This window comes from Aquarana catesbeiana, linkage group LG04 (assembly GCF_042186555.1).
Source record: "Aquarana catesbeiana isolate 2022-GZ linkage group LG04, ASM4218655v1, whole genome shotgun sequence".
Lineage (NCBI taxonomy): Eukaryota > Metazoa > Chordata > Amphibia > Anura > Ranidae > Aquarana > Aquarana catesbeiana.
In genome coordinates, this window is record NC_133327.1 from 561434784 (window position 1) to 561450956 (window position 16173).

The 16173-nt window shown below is 40.7% G+C and overlaps 1 long non-coding RNA gene across 1 annotated transcript in view; it reads right to left on the reverse strand.

The window, feature by feature from the left end:
* Positions 1 to 7642: 7642 nt before the first annotated feature.
* The window catches only part of LOC141141575 (uncharacterized), a 56099-nt gene continuing 47568 nt past the window's right edge, over positions 7643 to 16173 (reverse strand). Inside the window, exon 3 of the long non-coding RNA XR_012244136.1 lies at positions 7643 to 8703. This is a non-coding gene — a long non-coding RNA (uncharacterized lncRNA). The remainder of the gene's footprint in view (positions 8704 to 16173) is intronic.

The following is a 16173-nucleotide window of genomic DNA, read 5'->3' on the forward strand; positions in this document are numbered from 1 at the left end:
AGGAAGGAAAGTCTGCCGGCTGTCTATCTCCCCCTGCAGGCTGGAGGGAGCGGAAAGCCTAATCCTCACTCCAGCAAGTGTTGACAGCTGCTCCTTGGTGACAGGAGTGAAATTGCGATCACTCACTGCGAACTCCCGGTATTCCCAATGGCCAGTACATGCCTGCTCAGGGTCATCCTTGACTCAGCCCTCAACCTCATTTCCAGAACATCTTAAAGAGGTTGTATACCTTCCTTTATGATTTGTACCTATCCTAGAATAAGGCTTACCTATATTTATTGTAAATATCTCCTAAACATGCGCCAATTTGGAGATATTTACTGTATACTGCACCGATGATGTCATCAACGCAAGCGCTCTGAAGGAACAGCCGCCCTTGCCGTTTCTTCAGCAGCGTGTGCCGTGACTGGCAGCTCGCATGCGTGGGAGTGACATCATGCGGCTTCGGCCAGTCACACAGCCGGAGTCTGCGGCCCGGAAGGAAGACGGGCGAAGATGGATGCGGCCTTCAGCGGGGATGACGCGGGCTTTGTTTGCAGGTAAGTATCACATAATGTGCTAGTATGCGATGCATACTAGCACATTATGCCTTTACTTTGCAGGGAAGAAAAAAAGGGGGATATAAACCCAAAGTTTACTTCCTGCTATATTCAACTATGAAAAACCATCAAAATATACCTCTTTCAAAGCCAAGAGATCACCAACCAAGTGAAGGTCTCCCATTGCCTCCAGCCCCGACAAGTACATAGTAGTGTTCCACACCTCCTAAAATGTAAAATCCTTCAAACGAGACCCTCTTCTCCTGTAGTATGTTATATATGTATTTATCTAGAAGTGTGTGGCTCACACCCCTTATTATTTAATGTTCAGCTCTGGATAAAGTATTAGCATGTTATGAACATAGGATGATAATATTTTTAATACCCTATTGCTGCTAATATCAGTCAGTGAATGACCTAGGCATATGGTTCAAATCAGAAGGGATGATTCTCCCCAGTGGGAACACAGAAAGCATTAAAACTGGACAGAAGGTCTAACCTCGTGTGACTATTTACCTCAATTATCCAATCATGTGCAGATGAAAGAAGTAAAAAGGAATTTGCTTTTCACATGATAGGACCACTGAAATAATTATTCACACAATTTATTGAGTGAAGTTTCTTTACTCATTAGTAAATCACCCCCTGTTTGTTCTGTAGTCAAAGACAAGAACAAGAAGGGCTAGTTAGACACTTTGAGATAACAATGTGCAAAAGAGACAGGGCAGCTCTGAATTTCTGACAAAAACAACAGGTATTTTTTTTGCACTTTTTAAACAGATATAACAAAACACTTTCAATTGTATATTTAACATACCAAATGGAGTAAATATGATAAGTTCTTTGCTCAGGTTGACATAAACTTTGTGTCACTTTCCTCCAATCAGCTATCCAAGCTCTCCTCACTGAGCTCTGAAGTGTGTAATTTCAGCTATTCGCCCTTTTTTCTGACTGCTTAGACAAGCTTTATAAGTTCTGGATGGATGTAGAAGAGAAGACTGCAAAAAAAAAACAGGTACAGCCTACATAGGAGAATGTGTTTCATCTCTGTCTATCACCTGAGGCTAGTCACTTCACTGGGTATATGTAAGGATTTACAACCACTTAGGTTGAAAACCTATGTATTACAAAAAATTTTTAATGTGTTGGATAACAGTTAACTGTAATAAGGTGTATGCCACCTCCAGAATCCCCTTTATTATTTACAGTTTCACTGATGCTTTTTCTATACTCCCAGCACTGCGACAGGGGAGCCGCAGCTAAAGCTATACTATACGCCCCTCCTCTTCCATGTCTATTCACAGAACGCTGTGTATTTTGTAAATGATTCACAGAATACAAAGTGTTCTGTGAATAGACAAGAGGGATGGACAAATAGCAGTGCTTCTGTGTAGAAGAGCTATAGTTTTGTGTACAGTTGTGACTAGGTGACAGCGTAGTATCTGGCACCTCACCCCTAATTCAAATATTCAGGAACAACAAGGATTTGGTGGGATTATAGCGGTGCCAAAAATAGAAAAAAACATTTAAATATAAAATCTGTGAAGTTTATTTCAACAAATAAAAGATCTAGTAAATAAAAAAGTTTACACGTATCAACAACATGGTCGCGAATTTCCGTTGAGTGATGGTCATGAGGTAGTGTAGCATCCCAACATGTTTTGCCAGGATCAGCTTCTTCAGGGGATATACAGACCACCACAGGTCAACAGGACCAACAAACTATAAATGAGGGCCACCAGAGCCGTCTGAACCCAGTGGAACGGGGGCACCCTGCGGCTACAGAGGACATATAGAGACCAGGTTGATTTGTGACTTGTAAAAAGGACAAAGTGGGGGTACCTATTGGTGGTACAAAATTGACCAGCAGTAAAGCTTGATCAACTCTTATCTCAGTATAGCAGTTATAAGTCACCCTCAGACTTCAGAAGAGCTACAGCCATAAGCATAGAGAAAGCTATACTATCTGGTATCAGTAAATAATACAAAAACGTCAGTCTGTGATCCTGGAGTTGGCATACTCCTTATCACAATTATCAATTTTTTTCTCCAGCACATTTATAAAGAAAAAATTCTGGAGTTCTGCTTTAAAATACCTTAAAACCCATAATTATTACAATAGTAACAATAATAGCAGCCTTCTTATAACTCATTACCATTAATAGAATGTGTTCATGAATAAATCTTGCATGCACTGAATGCAATTATTTATTGTAGCAATATGTAGCCTTTTAAGAATATTTAATTAACACATTGCATACAGATGACATCGCATAGGTTATACAGTAGGAAGAATCTTCTCTTGTTTAACTTTAAATGTTTGTAGTGGATTTCACCCTGACACCTGCCCAGACTTCCCCCATTTTTGGAAAGTCTGCCCAAACTTTGTTAACAACATGACCACGTTCAGCAGTCATCTGCCCAACATAGAGCACAGTCTGACAGCGTGCGGCCACTATTTAATTAGACACTTTAATTGGGTGCAGTCTGAGTCAATTTTTCTCTATTCCTTTCCATGTAGCTGGTAGAAATGAAAGGACTTTTATCCTTTCATCCCTGACTGGTTTCGTTGAGATGCATCTGCCTCACTGGCATTGTCTCCTCTAACGGCCGTTACCGATCAGGAGGACAGAGCCAGACAGCCAATAAAGGGGCACACTTACAGCGTTAATCACTCAGTCTGTGTCAGGGCACCAAGGAACAGTTAATCCTGTGGAAAGCTAGCCAGTATCAAGGGAGTTTTACAAATCACAAATAATCACTTTCAAGGCTTGAGCCAGACAGGTTTAAAGTGAACCTGATGGCATTTTACATGTTTAAAGCAAATGTCCTGCTTAGGGTAATCAAAAGATGCTTGCTATTGCCATTTTTATAGGCAAATCCCTCCTCTGTGTGCCTCTTCTAAAATAGTTTCACTTTGTTACTGAGACCTGACCCCACTAACTGACAGTCCGCTGTCCAGTGGAAATGCATTAGTGACCAATAAGGGCATGCACATTGGGCAAAAGACTGGCAGTTGATAGATATAATGGTACCATTTTAACAAAGGCAACTTGAGATGAGGGCTTTTAGACAAGTCATTTAGTTTGAAAAGTTTAAGGATGCAAGTAGATTCACTTTAAGCGGCACAGTGGTGTAGTGGTAGCACTCTCACCTAGCAGTAAGAAGGGTCGCTGGTTCGAATCATAACCACAACACTACCTGCCTGGAGTTTGCATGTTCTCCCTGTGCCTGCGTGGGTTTCCTCCGGGTACTCTGGTTTCCTCCCACACTACAAAGACATGCTGGTAGGTTAATTGGATCCTGTCTAAATTGTCCCTAGTATGTATGAATGTGAGTTAGGGACCTTAGATTGTAAGCTCCTTGAGGGTAGAGACTGATGTGAATGTACAATGTATATGTAAAGCACTGTGTAAATTGACAACGCTATATAAGTACCATAAATAAATAAGAAAAATGTTAACGTGTGTCTAAAGCCAATTATCTAAAGATAAGAGTTAAGCTGGCCATAGGTGGATCGAAATTTGAAGTCAATTATTTTTTTTTCATTTTTAATAGAGTTATGGAGAGTTAAGGTGGCCATTATTGTAAAACAATTTTGAGGCATTTTAGTTTTTGGTAGAGTTCTGGAGAGTTAAGCTGGCCATAAATGGATAAAAATTTGGCTGGTTCAGCAGGAATCGGCCGAATTTCAATCCCTCTAATAAACAACTTCTGTCGAACAGGCTTGTTTGAATTTTTTTGTCAATCAGCAGCTGCAACCAATGGAAGAGCAGAGGAGCCCCACTGTCAGAATACAATGGCACAGAGGGGAGGATTCCTCCATCCACCTTGATTCAATTAAGGAATCTGTTAATTTTTTATTGATCAGCTCACTGGCTGATTGAAAACAAAATGAGTCATCTATGGCCAGTCATAGTAAAAATGTCTTGTATTTATAGTGGGTGGTCCCCGCTTGGGAAATTCATGCTCTCTATTTGTCCTAGGTACCATTGTCGTCAAGACATAAACTGTGGGAAAATCCCCAAATTTTGAGTTGCCACAAAAACAAGATAGAGGGTAAATTATTTAATGAAACATTTATTGAAGGGAAAATTGTCTACAAAGGATTTCCCTTTCTTTGGAGTGACTAAACTAAAGGGAAAATAAGGGAAATGCATCCTAATAGGACACAAAAATAAATAAATAAATGAATAAATAGCTAAATCTTTCTTTACTCTACCCAAAAAAAAAACAACAATAAAAAACAAGCTTTGCATTATATACACGTTATTTTAATTAAAAACTTAGAAAATTCCATAATTGACTCCCTGTGCAGATTTAGGTGTCCTGGCTGTAATGCCAACATTCTTGTTTCAATACTTTGAGCCAATAACCCATAAAAAGTACCCAGCTAAAGACTTCTAATTCTACTTTAAAGCCGTGTACACACGAGCGGAATGTCCGACAGAAAAAGTCAGACGGAAGCTTTTCATCGTCTATTCCGAACGTGTGTATGCCTCATCAGACTTTTTTTTTTTTAATTCTGATGGACCTAGAAATGGAACATGTTCTAAATATTTCCGACGGAACCAATTCCTATCGGGAAAACCGCTCGTCTGTATGCTGTTCCAACGGACCAAAAACTACGCATGCTCTGAAGCAAGTACTAGACAGAAGCTATTGGCTACTGGCTATTGAACTTCCTTTTTCTAGTCCCGTCATACGTGTTGTACGTTACCTCGTTCTGGACGGTCGGACTTTGGTGTGACCGTGTGTATGCAAGACCGCTTGAGCGGAATTCTGTCAGAGTTCTGTCGGAGAAACCTTTGGAGTTTATTCCGACGGCAAAAACGGTCGTGTGTACGCAGCATTACTTTTCTTTTATTTATCTTTTATTTTGCAGCAATTACATTTTGCAAAAAAAAGCCATAGTAGCAACAGTTATTTCCATTCAACTAGATGTGCTCTGTAATGTTGAAGACATTTTGAAGCTTATCCAAGTCACTTCTTTCATTTTAATGAGTGATATGAATATATATATGTACATTATATATGTACAGTATCTCACAAAAGTGAGTACACCCCTCACATTTCTGTAAATATTTTATTACATACAGTATTTTCATGTGACAACACTGAAGAAATGACACTTTGCTACAATGTAAAGTAGTGAGTGTACAGCTTGTATAACAGTGTAAATTTGCTGTACCCTCAAAATAACTCAACACACAGCCATTAATGTCTAAACAACTGGCAACAAAAGTGAGTACACCCCTAAGTGAAAATGTCCAAATTGGGCCCAAAGTGTCAATATTTTGTGTGGCCACTACTATTTTCCAGCACTGCCTTAACCCTCTTGGGCATGGAGTTCACCAGAGCTTCACAGGTTGCCACTGGAGTCCTCCTCCACCCCTCCATGACGACATCATGGAGCTAGTGGATGTTAGAGACCTTGCGCACCTCCACCTTCTGTATGAGGATGCCCCACAGATGCTCAATAGGGTTTAGGTCTGGAGACATGCTTGGCCAGTCCCTCACCCTTACCCTCAGCTTCTTTAGCAAGGCAGTGGTCATCTTGGAGGTGTGTTTGGGGTCATTATCATGTTGGAATCCTGCTCTTCAGCCCAGTCTCCGAAGGGAGGGGATCATGCTCTGCTTCAGTATGTCACAGTACCTGTTGGCATTAATGGTTCCCCCAATGAACTGCAGCTCCCCAGTGCCGCTGTTCTATCGAGAAGTGCCCCTCACCGACATGAACAAGCCTCGGCAGTGCGAGGCACAATCTGACACAAAAATTTCTTCCGTCGGCTATTGTGAGCAGGCGTCGTCTCGCCATCACAACAGCTGATCGTAAAATCAGCTGTTGTGCTGTTCCGTACGACACATGCGCCGTTCGCCCCAGGCACTTCTTGGCAGCAGGTACTTTCTGATAGAACACTGGCAGCACTCATGCAGCCCCAGACCATGACACTCCCACCACCATGCTTGACTGTAGGCAAGACACACTTGTCTTTGTACTCCTCACCTGGTTGCCACCACACACGCTTGACACCATCTGAACCAAATAAGTTTATCTTGGTCTCATCAGACCACAGGACATTGTTCCAGTAATATATGTCCTTAGTCTGCTTGTCTTCAGCAAACTGTTTGTGGGCTTTCTTGTGCATCAGCTTTAGAAGAGGCTTCCTTCTGGGACAACAGCTATGCAGACCAATTTGATGCAGTGTGCGGCGTATGGTCTGTGCACTGACAGGCTGACCCCCACCCCTTCAACCTCTGCAGAAATGCTGGCAGCACTCATATGTCTATTTCCCAAAGACAACCTCTGGATATGATGCTCAGCATGTGCACTCAACTTCTTTGGTCGACCAAGGCAAGGCCTGTTCTGAGTGGAACCTGTCCTGTTAAACCACTGTATGGTCTTGGCCATCGTGCTGCAGCTAAGTTTCAGGGTCTTGGCAATCATCTTATAGCCTAGGCCATCTTTATGCAGAGCAATATTTTTTTTTTCAGATCCTCAGAGATTTTTTCGCCATGAGGTGCCATGTTGAACTTCCAGTGACCAGTATGAGAGATTGAGAGCGATAACACCAAATTTAACACACCTGCTCCTGAGACCTTGTAACACTAATGAGTGACATGACATTGGGGTGGAAAATGGGTAATTGGGCCCAATTTGGGCATTTTCACTTAGGGGTGTACTCACTTTTGTTGCCAGCGGTTTAGACATTAATATCTGTTGAATTAGTTATTTTGAGGGGACAGCAAATTTACACTGTTATACGAGCTGTACACTCACTACTTTACATTGCAGCAAAGTGTTATTTCTTCAGTGTTGTCACATGAAAAGATATAATAAAATATTTACAAAAATGTGAGATACTGTATATATATGCATATATATATATATACAGTGGATATAAAAAGTCTACACACCCCTGTTAAAATGACAGGTTTCTGTGATGTAAACAAATGAGACAAAGATAAATCATTTCAGTTTTTTTTTCCACTTTTAATGTGACCTATAAACTGTACAACTCAGTTGAACAACAAACTGAAATCTTTTAGGTGTAGAGAAGTAAAAATGAAAAACGGAAATAATATGGTTGCATAAGTGTGCACACCCTTACATTAGTGCTTTGCTAATACTTTGTTGAAGCACCTTTTGAATTTATTATTACAGCACTCAGTCTTTTTGGGTATGAGTCTTTCAGCATGGCACATCTTGACTTGGCAATATTTGCCCACTCTTTGCAAAAGCAGTCCAAATCTGTCAGATTGCGAGGGCATCTATTGTGCACAGCCCTCTTCAGATCATCCCACAGATTTTTAATCAGATTCAGGTCTAGGCTCTGGCTGGGCCATTCCAAAACTTGAATCTTCTTCTGGTGAAGCCATTCCTTTGTTGATTTGGATGTATGCTTTGGGTTGTTCTAATGCTGAAAGATGAAGTTCCCCTTCATGTTCAGCTTTCTAGCAGAAGCCTGAAGGTTTTGTGCTAATATTGACTGGTATTTGGAACTGTTCATAATTCCCTCTACCTTGACTAAGGCCCCTGTTCCAGCTGAAGAAAAACAGCCCCAAAGCATGATGCTGCCACCACCATGCTTTACTGTGGGTATGGTGTTCTTTTGGTGTTTCTTTTCAGCGTTGTTTTTGCTCCAAATCTATCTTTTGGAATTATAGCCAAAAAAGTTCACCCTTGGTTTCATCAAAACATAGCATATTTTTCCACGTGTTTTTGGGAAACTTCAGATATGTTTTTGCAAGATTTAACTGGGCTTGGATATTTTTCTTTGTAAGAAAAGGCTTCCGTCTTGCCACTCTACCTCATAGCCCAGCCATATGGAGAATACGGGAGATTGTTGTCACATGTACCACACAGCCAGTACTTGCCAGATATTCCTTGCCAGCTCCTTTAATGTTGCTGTAGGCCTCTTGGCAGCCTCCTGGACTAGTTTTCTTCTCGTCTTTTCAACAATTTTGGAGGGATGTCCAGTTCTTGGTAATGTCACTGTTGTGCCATATTTTCTCCACTTGATGATGACTGTCTTCACTGTGTTCCATGGTATATCTAATGCCTTGGAAATTCTTTTGTACCCTTCTCCTGGCTGATACCTTTTAACAATGAAATCCCTCTGATGCTTTGGAAGCGGACCATGGCTTTTGCTGTAGGATGCGACTAAGAAAAAGTCAGGAAAGACCTATTAGAACAGCTGAACTTTATTTGGGGTTAATCAGAGGCACTCTAAATGATGGCAAGTGTGTACTAACTCCTATTTAACATGAGTTTGAATGTAGTTGCTTAATTCTGAACACAGCTACATCCCCAGTTATAAGAGGGTGTGCACACTTATGCAACCACATTATTTTAGTTTTTTATTTTTACTTCCCCTCCCTAAAAGATTTTAGTTTGTTTTTCAATTGAGTTGTAAAAAGTTCTGAAATGATCTTGTCTCTACGTCACCCCCCCCCCCCCTCCCCACTGTCCACCTCCCCTCCCCCCTTTCCTTCTTTTTTTTTCTCTCTCTCTCCTCTCTTTCTCTACCTCCTGTGCTTTTGTTCATCTTCCTCCTTCTATCTTTCTGTCTTTCCCCTCTACCCCCCCCCCCCCCCGGAGCTTTAAAATAAGATAACAATTGAGCATAAAGAGGAATGGAACTACTAACATTGATCATCGATATCACAAAGACTCACAAAAAGATTGGATCTAGATCAGCTATTGTTATCTGGTATCTTCGTTAGTCTCGTTAGTCTCAGTAGACTTTCAAATAGATGCTTCACCATAATGGAGAATACAGCGCCTTGCAAAAGTATACACAATAGTCTAAGTTGGTGAAGTAAAATTAGAAAAATATATACATATGCTTATATATTCACCCCTTTGTTATGAAGCCCATAAAAAACTCTGGTGCAACCAATTACCTTCAGAAGTCACATAATTAGTGAAATGATGTCCACCTGTGTGCAATCTAAGTGTCACATGATCTTTCATTACATATACACACCTTTGAAAGGCCCCAGAGGCTGCAACAACTAAGCAAGAGGCACCACTAACCAAACACTGCCATTGAGTTTTGCGAAAAGGCATGTGGGAGACTCCAAAAATGTATGGAGGAAGGTGCTCTGGTCTGATGAGACTAAAATTGAACTTTTTGGCCATCGAAGAAAACACTATGTCTGTCGCAAACCCAACACATCACATCACCCAAAGAACACCATCCCCACAGTGAAACATGGTGGTGACAGCATCATACTGTGGGGATGTTTTTCAGCAGTCAGGACTGGGAAACTGGATAGAGTTGAGGGAAAGATGGATGGTGCTAAATACAGGGATATTCTTGAGCAAAACCTGTACCACTCTGTGGGTGATTTGAGACTAGGACGGAGGTTCACCTTCCAGCAGAACAATGACCCCAAACACACTGCTAAAGCAACACTTGAGTGGTTTAAGGGGAAACATGTAAATGTGTTGGAATGGCCTAGTCAAAGCCCAGACCTCAATCCAATAGAAAATCTGTGGTCAGATGTAAAGATTACTTTTCTCAGGTGCAAATCATCCAACTTGAAGGAGCTGGAGCAGTTTTGCAAGGAGAAATGGGCAAAATCGTGGTAAGATGTGGCAAGCTCATAGAGACTTATTCAAAGCGACTTGGAGCTGTGATAGCCGCAAAAGGTGGCTCTACAAAGTATTGACTTTCGGGGGGTTAATAGTTATGCACATTGACTTTTTCTGTTATTTTGTCCTATTTGTTGTTTGCGTCACAATAAAAAAAAAAAAAAACATCTTCAAAGTTGTGGGCATGTTCTCTAAATTAAATGATGCAAATCCTCAAGCAATCCATGTTAATTCCAGGTTGTGAGGCAACAAAACACGAAAAATGCCAAGGGGGTGAATACTTTTGCAAGGCACTGTAGAATCAGTCTCATTCCCTACCAATAAGGCTGCTATAACCACCCAACCTAACCCAGAGGGAGTGACTTATTCTTTATATACCGTTTAGTATGTGTACTTCTGTAGGTTTCTTCATTTTACATGATCTGTTCGAATGGTACATTTGTACATAACTGTACAGCCACATAACATGTTGATTATTGAATGATATTCTTGCACTTTGTATGTAAGAGCTGCTCTTTGTACTGCGTTACTATGTGGTAAGTATTGTGCATCAAAAGCATTCAATAGAGGTGAGCAAGACCTAGCAGTGGACACACAAACTGAAAGTAGGGCACATAGAGTTTTTTTCCCCTAAACTGGCAGAACAATACAGTCACACCACTTCTTCCGTATATCTGAATTGGAGGATAGGCAAATATTGTCTAAATATAAGAGCCATATGTATTGTTACATGAATCTTGGTGTGCTTTGTGCACTTCTTCCAGATGTGTGCAGTAATCCAGTGTGAAAATTTGCATCTGAGCAGGAGCTTCCTGTAATAAAGACTGGTCACTGCTGCTCTCTCATGTTGTGCAGGGTGACTGGTCTCTGTCCCTTCTATAGTTTTGCAGGCAGTCAGTCTAAAGTGGGTGGACCTGCTCACTCCCTTTCACAGCTCTGCTCTCTGTACCTCTGTACAGGATATGTGCAGTCACATCCATTGTAGATTGAAGAACTATTTATTTTATTAAATACTGTATGTCTATAAGCAAAAACTACAATAAATGTACTAAGCTTAGATAAGGTTTGAATGATGTAATGTACGCAATGTGTTTTATTATTCTATGACAGCATGCATACAGTGTTATCATATGCAAATAATAATAATGAAAAAAAGACAAAATGCATTCAGTGATTAAAAACTATATGTTATCCTTGGTAGAGGGACCATACAAAGTGACATTTTTGTTACATAGCTCACTATTTTCTACATTATTTAAGTGATTACCTAGCATGAATGCACCTATGTATTAGGTAATTATTTTGTAAAAGTAGTAATAATTCATGATAAATACCACACTGATGGCTCAATTTTTGCATTGTCATATATAGGCTATTACACTTTCAATAAATGGGTGGTGTTGCCTTTGATGTCGAAATAATTTTCTTGAACTCGTGTTTAGTCAAGATTTAGTCTTGGAATGTTTTGAAGCATTTGTTATGATTTCGCGTTGCTTTGCTATTAACAAAATATGCTTGGTATAATTCACAAATCGCACATACACCGATTATTAATTTGAACAAGTGATAAGAAAAAGATAATTTTGTTGAATATAAATGGACTGATCCATTTAAACTAGAGAAAATAAATTAGGGTCATTGTTGCACGAAGTGGCCATTCAGAATCAATGTTTAATTTTCCCATAACATTTTAAAATGCCTGTATGTTTCAAATTGTTCAATTCCACATTTTTGGAACAATGGACATTACCCTGATAATGGTTATGTATTGAAGAATTTTAAAAAAGAACTTGAACTCTGAAAGCAATGCCCAAAATAAGTCAGGCAGAAAGAAGAGGACTAGTCACCAGTATTGACTGTGGTTTTTCTGCAGCAATTGATCCATTGACTTACCATGCCTAGTTCAGCACTGTGGCGTTCATTTACTAAAATGGGAGAGTATAAAATCTGGTGCAGTTCTGCATAGAAACCAATTACAATTGGTTTTAAAACTACTTTACCATGTTAAATTATATGAGATGTTAGTGATTGAGTTTATATATACACCACTGTACATTAAGGGTTCTACAGAGGTCAAAAGCGGAACAGAATGTGGATGCAGTGAGGTCTGTTCTCAACCTTGGTAGATGGCTCGCTATCAGAATGATTGCAGAGGAAACGGGAATTACCAAGTCAATTGTTCATGAAATTGTGACTCATTTTTTGAACATGAGAAAGGACACAATTTTGGTAGTGTAGATAAAGTCCAAAGAGCCACTATGCAGGCTCTGAATGCCATCCCACTTGAAGACTTCCAGGGATACTATGAAAAATGGAAAAATCACTGGGAGCATTGTGTACGCTCACAAGGTGCATACTTTGAAGGAGACAATGTTCAATTGTAAAATTTATCAATAAAATCATTTTTAAAATATCTTTCTCATTACTTTCTGGACACGCCTTGTATTAGGGTTAGATTCTTTGTTAGGTTTCTATTGCTAAAGAAAGATAAGGTTGAGGCGCTGGATACAGAACCCCAATATATAATGAGAGTGTTTGCCCTTCCATGTGCTCCTTGCTGTGAAGGCCAGTTATAGGTGGGGCAGGGGCCATTTGTTTGTTACTGGTGTAAATATGGTCCGGGGACACACTGAGCACCTTTACTGCCACTGTGCTAGGTGCTGGGTGCCCAGTGTGCTCCTGTACCTTTAAGGAGGATTGAGTTGCCTCCAGGCCCACCTGCCCCTCATCTATCCATTGAATGCATGTGCTCCCACTGTGGAGACACTTATAAATTCAGTAGTGTTTAGGACTGCAAGCATACACAGGTTGCTGTGAAGAGGCCTTGCAGCTTATGCATGCGTTTGTAAATGCGTGCTAACTAAATCCCTGTTTTTAATGCAGACTGTTGGACAGGTTGATTAGGTTGGTCAGCAGACTGGTTGGTGAGTTAAGCTATGAAATGTTCTGTCTTTACTTTTATATAATGAGAGAAGTCCTTATAAAGGTAGAGGGTTTGTGTTCAGTAGCTCTCCAAAAAACAAGGCCTCCTCAGGAGATGGAAGTCACCTGATTTGAGAAGTCCATATGAATTTCAATCAAAGAAGGTACCAAACAAAAAGTTTCTAGAATTCAGAGTGGTATTTGATTGATTCTGCAAATGACAACGGGGAAAAAAAGGACCAAGCAGCCAACACGTTTCAGTAGCTCAGCACTCCTCTTCATCAGGGCTCTAAAAAAACTAGGTGTCAATTGGGCCCAGAACAAAGCTCTTGAATAAATTAAATCCAAACCAGGAGACTAACCTTTAAAAAAGGTTCCTGTCTCAGTAGCTGAGCAGCATGCGAAATAAAAAAAAAAAAACTTTGAACTTGAGAAACTTTTGTTGGGTGCCTTCCTGGGGAAAATACATACATTTCTCTATTTCTGTTTGTCCTTACTATTTGTCCAGGAGACCATTATCCATCCTGATAGAAAATTATGCGAAATCTGAAATGTTATGGTTTTTACCAGAACAAGAGTAGAAAGGATATCTTCCACTACAGACACTTGTTACAGTTTACTGGTTTAACTCCAGTTTTATTAAAAAACGATGTTTTCAAGTTACCTATAAATGGTTGCAAATGCTTTAGCATAAATTATTAAAGGGCCTTCTCTGCATTTGTTCTATATACAATATATTTGAGTGTGTTTTCTGAAAGGTTGTGCTAAATGGGAGTCTATACCTCATGTAATCACAACACCAGTTGGGGTCTTGTAATAAGAAATATTGGGGTTAATTTACAAGGCATATATACTGCTGCATCACACAAAGCCTGAATACTTATGCCCTGTACACACGGTCGGATTTTCCGACGGAAAATGTGTGATAGGACCTTGTTTTCGGAAATTCCGATCGTGTGTGGGTTCCATCACACATTTTCCATCGGAATTTCCGACACACATAAGAGAGCAGGATATAAAATTTTCCGACAACAAAATCCGTTTGTGTGTACACAAATCCGAAGCACAAAGTGCCACACATGCTCAGAATAAATTAAGAGACGAAAGCTATTGGCTACTGCCCCGTTTATAGTCCCGACGTACGTGTTTTACGTCACCGCATTTAGAACGATTGGATTTTCCGACAACTTTGTGTGACCGTGTGTATGCAAGACAAGTTTGAGTCAACATCCGTCGGAAAAAATCCATGGATTTTGTTGTCGGAATGTCCGATCAATGTCTGACCGTGTGTACAGGGCATCAGACTTAAAAATAGTTAAACAGAAATAAATGTGTGCATGTCCTTATAACTGTATATTAAAAATTACTTCAAATAAAAATTATATACCAACAAAAATAAAAATATGATTATTACAATCCCTACATAAGTGTGCTCATGTCCCTTTAAATGGTACACATATGATTAATGATTATGCTTTTGCAAATATTTAAACCGTTATGTGATAACCTACACATAAACAAATAAATAACCAGTAATTTCCGAAAAGTTCATAAATGTATTGTGAATAGCTCAAATCCACAAAAATATTTTCCAAGTGACCAAACCTGCTCAGTGCCATTAACAAATTGGTGTGCTGTGCTCAAAGTGCTATCCTCACAGGCAATCAAGCTTCTTACTACCAAATGGGATTGATCTCAAATTACAGGGATCAGACACTCTTTTGTAAAAAGAAGAGCCGATGCTCTCACCATCAGGCCTCCAGAATGATAATTGACCCCACCAGGAAGTTGCAGCAATGGTGTACCCACAGAAAGCTCATAAAGGCAGCTCACTTGGTTTGTGCCACGTACCTGGTTTGTGAGCCTGACGTGTAGATGAGAGCCTCTCATACCACAATGGCTTGTGGGCAACTGAGGTTCAGACAGCAGCCATAGAAGCACGGTGACACAGGAGTGCCTAGGATCAGTCCAGTATTCAGTATGGCTGGTTGTCCGTGGCTGGATATGCAGCAGGCGGACCAGTAAAGGCTAGGTAGACCAGAAGTGTGGCAGGGTGAGATCGCAACAGGAGCAGGAACCGGATGCGATTCACAGAGCAGAGCCGTAGCAGGCTGGAACAGCAGATACAGGGTCAGGCAGGCCGGGTAAGTAACGTTCGGGCAGATCAGCAGAGCAGCGGGCAGAAGAGAAGTCCAAAACAAGCCGGGTCGAGGTATCAAGCAGACAGCGTTAGTGGGAACCAGCCGGATCAAGATCAGAGGTCAGCACAGATAACAGATCAGAACACACAGAGGCTGCAGACCAAACAGCAAAAAGTCTTTGGTGCACTCACTTTAAATAGCCCCTTTGGTGCCAATGTTGGTGACAGGCGCACGTGTGTGTGCGCATGCATGCGCCGACGCACCGTGAATGTGCGTGCCTGCCATGCAATTGCTGCTGCATGGCTATGCCTTTCCTAAATTGCCCCCCCCATGGGCAACCTCCGGATGCCCATCTGGCTCCTCTTCGGTGGGTGGCTATGAAAAAATGCACAAATCCAGTCCGCTGCGTGCACATTACTACTGGGTTTCCAAGAGTTCTCCTCCAGACCATAACCTCTCCGTTTAATCAAGTACTGTATTTGCCCCCTTATTTTCCTGCAGTCTATGATGGCCTCAACTTCAAATTCCTCATCCTCATTAAAAGTAATAGGTGCAGGGGGTTCTGAACTGCGATTGGGAAATGGATCTGGTACAGCCGGATTTAACAGGGATACATGAAATACTGGATGTACTTTGAGGGACTCAGGTAATGTTAACTCATAAGACACATCATTAACTTTCCTCCTTACCAGAAATGGTCCTATGAATTTCAGTGCCAACTTCTTAGATGGGCAAGTCATCCTTAAGTTCGTTGTGGCTAGCCATACCTAGTCCAATGGTTGCAGCAACAGTTCCCCTCTTCTTCTTCTGTCAAATATTCTGTAGTTGTCCTCTTGAGCTTTTTGACCGCCTCCTGTAACAACAAGTTATTCGAAGAAAAAAAATCCAGAGTTGGACAGCAGGAACAATAGTTTAGGGAATCAGGTCAGGTAGAAAGGTTGGGTGGAACCCATAATTTGCAAAAACTGAG